A 6,629-nucleotide genomic window follows, 5' to 3' on the forward strand; every position below is an offset into this window, starting at 1 on the left:
CAAAGCACAGAACAGGAAGTCAGACCAGCCAATCAGCAGACAGGATGTGCACCTTTACACAATAGCAGTTGGGATTTGGGGAGGGGTTTCTTACGTTAGCCTCCCTGCAGCCGTCTGCTTACCCATCGACCCTTCGCAGCGGAGGTGGGCAGCAGCGGCCGAGTGCAGTCGCAGGCAACTCAATTAGCCTTCAGAGAAAAGAAGACAAGCCTTCCCACCTACCACTTGTCCACTTCTTTCCTAGCTTTAACCAAATCCTGTTAATTTTCATGTTTTTGTCATTGTACTTGCACTGTAGTGCAGGCCAGCCAGAGTCACTTTGTATAGTGAGGTGAGTGGCATATATATTTAATAATCAATCAATAAACACTGGGCTGCACATCCATACTGCCTCTCCTGGGGTCTGATCCCAAATGGCCAGGAAAACCTCCATTCCCTTTCCTGGGCACTTCGGTATTCCCCAGGAGAGATGAATCCCTCTCGCCTGTGACGCTCTTCAATCTCCCAAATGAGCCCCAATCCCTTGGCTGAAGGAGGCCCCTTCTGTGCTCCGTGCCAGGTCCCACAATGTGTTGGCTGAAAGTGCTGAATCCCCGGCAGGGGAGGAAATCCCCAGCTACTTCTGAGAAAAAGTGCATCAGGCAACAACTTTGCAGCCACAGATCTTCCCAGCTGCGGTTGGAGAGAGCTACGCTCTGGCTGCTTCCCAGCAGGGCTAACGTTTAGGCCGCATTCAATTTCCTGCTACCCGGAGACAAGGCAATAATGCCAACTCACTCTCTGAAAGAAGAATGTAGAGCTTATAACCATGCTGGCTAAAACAAACACTGAACACGTAATTCTGCGGATAATAGTGATCCTATCCTGCATTTAATCTGTTGCTTTAGAGTTTAGATCATTCAAGGCTCCCTGATGAATGTTGCGAGCCTTCAAATCTAGATAGGAAGGGCACCCTGTTGCCTCTGTTGGCCATGTAGAGCAGGGGTCTCCAACCTTGGCAACTTTGAGATTTGTGGACTTCAACTCCCAGAGTTCCTCAGCCAGTTCTGGGAGTTGAAGTCCGCAAATCTTAAAGTTGATAAGGTTGGAGACCCCTGATGTAGAGGACACTTCTGGCCAGTTCCGTGCTACCCACCCATTGTTGCAGGGAGGTTGTCTGCTAGTAGCACAGAAGGGGACATAGTCTCCACACAAAGCCCTCCTTGATGCACCTGTGGCCAGCCTTCCTCTGCAGCTGGAATCCCAGTGCTTCCACTTCCGAGTGAGGCCAGGAGCTGCTTAGCTGAGGGCAGGCGGTGGTTCTGAGCAGTCCCGGGGAGCCAGTTGGTATTTGAAGAGGCCACGTGTGCCTTGGAAGGTGAGCTGGCTTGGACCTTTTGCTCCCCCTCATTCACCACTTCCTTTTTCCGCTACAGTAAATGTGGGGCAGGCAGCTCGGGTGTCTAGCAATGACTCACTGACTTCAGTAGCTGTAGTTGGTGAAGCTACGTGAGCTTACTGGAAGACATGGCCGCCTGAGTAGAAGGCAAACGGTAATGCTGGGCACTGGGCAGAGGCTGGGAGGAGGGGGTCTTTCTCCTTGGCTTCCATAGTGGGTTCTGATTGGGATAGTATGGTGTCCAGATGGCATCACAGTGAATGCCTGGCATGGCTGGTGGGCAGCAATGGCCTCTCTTGGAGACCTCCAGGATTCTGGTTGGCCTTCTTTGGCTTTCTGATGTCCACTGCCATGTTCAAGAGGGACAGAAGATCTGAGTGGTCAGGCTGACCCTCTTCCCTGGGAGAACCAGTGTGCAAATTTGAGTTTCTCTGGAAAGAGATGTCAGCCAAAAAACACTCCTCATTTTCAAGGTCAAGAAATGCACAGCAAATGTCTGTTAACGGAAGAGGGATGCGGGAAAAAGTAACCTCAGAATTAAACTACCTAGAGGGGGGGGGTTGAGGCAGGTGATCAATCAATCTTCCTGACATTGTCTTAGTAGGCAATGGATTTTGACCTAGTTGTGTCTTGAAGTGTGAGCCTTGAGCTAGTGAAGCCAGGTGAGTTGATATCTGGGGAAGTTTGCTGGGCTCTTGCCACAAGTAATAATGGGGTGAAAATTCAAGATAGGTGTGCTTGGGGAGGGGGAGAGGGAGAGAAGGGCAGCTGCTCCCAAATTCATCATATGGGCCACAGGGGCCTCTCCGGCTGATCTGCAGAGTGTTGCTTAGAGCAAAAGGCTTTCTTTAAGAGTCTGTGGATGCTCCAGGAATAATTTGGCTGCTATCCTTTCCAGAAAACTAAAAGCTGCTTATATGGAAGTCTGAAAAAAGATTGATTGATTGATTGATTATGATTGACTGCTATTGAGTCACCCTTGCCTACTCTCTTAGTTGACCCCACAGGTAGATCATTTTTCCAGGAGGACCTGACCCCAACTTGGTCTTTCAAGCCTCCTAATAGTGCTTCCACGCACAGCCACTGTAACCGAGCCCATCCACTCTGCTATCAGTTCTGGTTTTCTCCTCTTTCCCTGCACAGCAGCCTTTCCCAGAGAGCTGAGTCTCACACAATGTGTCCTAAATAGGATAGGATTTGAGGCTAGTCATTTATCCCTCGAGTGACAACCCTGGCTTATTTTGTTTGATGATCCATTGATTTCTTTCTTGACCATCCACAATATCCTCAGGAGTCTTTTCCAAGACCAATTCAAATGAATCCGTACTCTTCTTCCCCTTTTTCTTTAAAGTCCACTTTTTGCTTCTCTAGAACGTATCAGCTGACACAATTCTGACCTTTGTAGGTGTAGACTGGATATCACCACCTTTGAATACCTTTGCCAAAGCCTTCATGTCCATTCTACCAAATGCTAATCCACAGAGAGCATTTTGGCCGCTCGATTCTTTGCCGATGAGAGTCAAGCCTAAGAGGCAGAAGTGCAAAAACAACTTTGATGTCTTCATTCTGGTTGCAGTATTTGTTGCCGATGGTTTTGTCCTCTTTATTTTTAATATTTAGTTTCACTTTGCTCTTTGACTTGCATTACTAGAGACCGCAGATCCTTTGCATTTCCAACTATCAGAGTGTCAGATTACTGACATTTCTTCCTCTGGTTTTAAGATGCTCTTACAATTCAGTTTCTCTTGATGTATCTTGCATGTATACTGAACAAAAATGGGCTACCTTAGTGAATAGCCAAGAACCTCAAACTGCTGGCTCTTCTTCTGTCTGCAATTCACTACTAGTGTTGGATTGGGTAATGGAGAGGCACACACAGGCTTAACGGTAACAACAACTCTTTATTAAGTACAACAAGTGAGAACAATCCAGTGAAAATTGAATCTGACAGCAGCCCTTTTATAGGGAGCTGTTAGACCCTTCGACCAATAGGATTAAACCTCTGTTCCCGCCAGAACAGAGGACCTTGGTGGAAGCCACTGTAGTTAGATCTGATATCTAACAACTAGTGTTTTAAGTTAGGCATTTTGCACATACCTCTGTCAAATTCCATTAATTTAGTTTCATCCTACAATAGTTTTTACAATATTTATTTGTTTATTTGCTTATTTACTTACTTATTCACTCATTAATTCATTCATTCATTCTTTCACTTTTTCACATTTCTGAACCACCCATCTCTTTCAAATACAGATTCTGATGTTTTATTGGTGTGCAATAAAATGTTAAAATATTTTAAGAACTATATAAAATTAATTTTTAGAATGAAAGTATTTTATTTGATATACTTTAAAAAGTGATATATGAAACCCATTTCTCTAGGGCAGTGGTCCCCAACCTTTTTATCGCCGCGGACCAGTCAGATGAGCCTCCCTCGGCCTTCCGGACCGGCGGGTGGGAAGGCGGCCATCCTGGGCGCGCGTTCCGCAGGGCGGGGGGGGGCTTCCTTCACGCCAAGGCCGACAGCCCACGAGGCCGCCCCGCCTCCTCCTTGGCCGTCGGGGGAAGGGAGGGGGAACCGACCCCGCGATCCGCTCGCTCGGGCAGCCCTTTTTCCTCACTGCAGTTCGGCGGGGGAAAAAGATGGCCCTGTGTCCTACTTTGGGCGGGCGGGCGGCTGGCGCGGCGGAGGCCGGCTGCTTCCGAGGGGGTGGGCCTCCGCGCCGCGCTCCATGAAGGGAAGAGGGGGAGAAGGCGGGCTGCGGCCGAAGGGCCCCCGAGAGCCCCGCCGGCCTGACACAAAAAGCGCTGCGGCGGAGGGGAGGGGCGGGAGGCAGGTGACACTCCAGGAGGGGGGGCAGAGCTGCGCCGCGAGTCTTACGTAAAGCCCCCCCTCCCCGCCTCGGCGGAGGAAAACATCTCCCACCTGGGTGGGGCTGCGTGCGAAGCGCCTCTCGGAACGGCAAAGCTCCCCAAGTTCCCCCGAAACGGCCGCGCTGCGCCCCTCCCCCCCGCAACCTTAGTTTCTCCTTGGGAGGAAAATGCAGCGCCGCCGCCCCCTCCTGCCCCCCCCTCGTCATTCCACGGGGCAGGCGGGCCGGGTGAGTCCGCGGACAAAGTTTCGTCTCCCAGGCAGCCTCCGCCAGCAGCATCCCAAGTTCGGGCCGAGGCCGAGGCCGCCGCCGCCGCCCCTTCCCTCACGGGGCGAGCAGAGCAAGAGGGTGGGGGGGGAGATCGGGCCTCCCCTCGCCCCCCCAGCCCCGCACATCTGGGGCGGCGGGGGGGGCAGAGAAAGGGCGCGTTCATGAGGACTAAAAAGTTGCAAATATGGCCCCCGGCCGCTGCAGCGATCATGGCCCCCGGCCGCTGCGCGGCCCGGTGCCAGGTACTCCACGGCCCGGCACCGGTCCGCGGACCGGGGGTTGGGGACCACTGCTCTAGGGGGAAAGGAAGCAGGGGGAAAGGAAGAAAAATATGTTGGATATGTTCGCTGCTTTGAGTTATTTGTAAAAGTAATAAAGGTGTGATAAAAATAAATGAATGAATATATGAAGTATAAAAATAAAATTTCCCATCAATGTATAAGTTCACAGTTGTTTTGGAAAAAAAGAGTTGGGGGCTGGCGAGGATGTGGGTGAGAGAGAGAGACTGCCCCAGGTGCCTGGGATGCCATCTTGGGGTGTGGTCTGGAATGAGTTGGTAATGCTTGAAGAAGTACATAGACAGGGTTTTCAGGTATGTTTAGCCTTGAAGGAGATGGTACTGCACCTCCTCAAGAGGCTGTCCTTAGACCCAATACTTTTAGATAACTATCATGTAGGAGAGGTTTTTGAAAAGGTAAGTCTGCAGAATTCCTGAGAAACTGGATTATCTAGTCCTATTTAAGACTAGAACTCAATGCAAAGATTGTACATCCATGCTTGTTCTCCTTGATCTCTCCATGCTTTTGATGCCATCTACCATGATATCCTTCTAGATTGGCTCTGGGAACTGAGAGGTTTGTGGCACTATTTTACAACACTCTTCCTCCATTGAGGCCAATTCCAGTCTCTCCCTAGGTTCCACCTTTGAGATGATACCATGGAACTCTGTCTCCGCTTTCTTCTTGTTCCAACATCTACATGAAACCGATGGGTGAAGTCCTTCACGGCAGATTTAGCTTTAGGCTAAGCTTGGTAGACACTGGTCCAGGGCACCAAAACTGAGGATATACCCATGCTGCCTCTTGTTCCAAATAATTCTCATTGGCTGGAAATGACAGCATCAGTTAATTTTATTTAGGTTTTATCCCAGTGCTTAGAGGTTGTGTGGGGTTTAATGGGGAGGACTCAATCTTACTAAGACTCATTGGCCATAGAGACTAAGGCCATTTCAGATCTGGCACCTCTTACCTTTAACCTTGGAAAGGGTTGCACCTCCCAACTGAGTAGCAATGAACAGTCATGGGGGTGTTCCTGATCAATGAGCAGGTGGCAGCTGTGGCCAGGAGGGCCTGTATGCAGCATGTCTGGCGGGCCAGTTGTGCCCTCTCTTGGATCAGGAGGTCCTTCAGAGAGTCACTCATGTCCTGCTTGCCTCACAGCTTGACTATTGCCATGCACTCAGTGTGGGGATGTCCTTGAGACCACTTGAGAACTTCAGCTGGTGCAGAATGCAGCATCACAAGCACTGATGGGCACTCGGCATATGGCTCTTTTGCTTTGGGACATTTGCCAGTTGGTTTCCAGGTAGGGTTCCTGGTTAAAGTCCTACATGGCATAAGTCCTGGGTGTTTGGGGGCCAGCCTGCCTCCATAGAGACTGCTCAGCTGATGCACACTGACTGGGCAGTGCCCCCCTGGCTCCTTGGAGGAAACAGGGCCATCAATCGTGACCTGGAAGCAGGCTTTCTTGGTCATGGCACCTGCCCTTTGGAATGCAGTTTCCCCCTAAGATGCCCTGGAGCACTGAAGAGCAGGCTGTTCTGCCGGACCTGGGCTAAGGTGGCTGGAGCAACCTCTGGATATTGGTGGCCTTTGTTCTGCGTGGTCTCCTCAATTCACCTTCTGGTTCTTTTCTTTCTTTTCTAGTCTTTGGTTGCATGGTTTCCTTTTTATTACAGTTTTTTATTCTGTTTTTTTTTTATTGAAAATTTTGGAAAAAAAAACTTTTACAAATGTTTACTTCCCTCCCCCTACCTTTCCTTTCATTTGGATCTTATTAAATAGTTCCTTAAGAGGTTCTACCATTTCTAATTGTAAATTTTTGTAATA

The sequence above is a fragment of the Thamnophis elegans genome, chromosome 14, assembly GCF_009769535.1.
Source record: "Thamnophis elegans isolate rThaEle1 chromosome 14, rThaEle1.pri, whole genome shotgun sequence".
Taxonomy (NCBI): domain Eukaryota; kingdom Metazoa; phylum Chordata; class Lepidosauria; order Squamata; family Colubridae; genus Thamnophis; species Thamnophis elegans.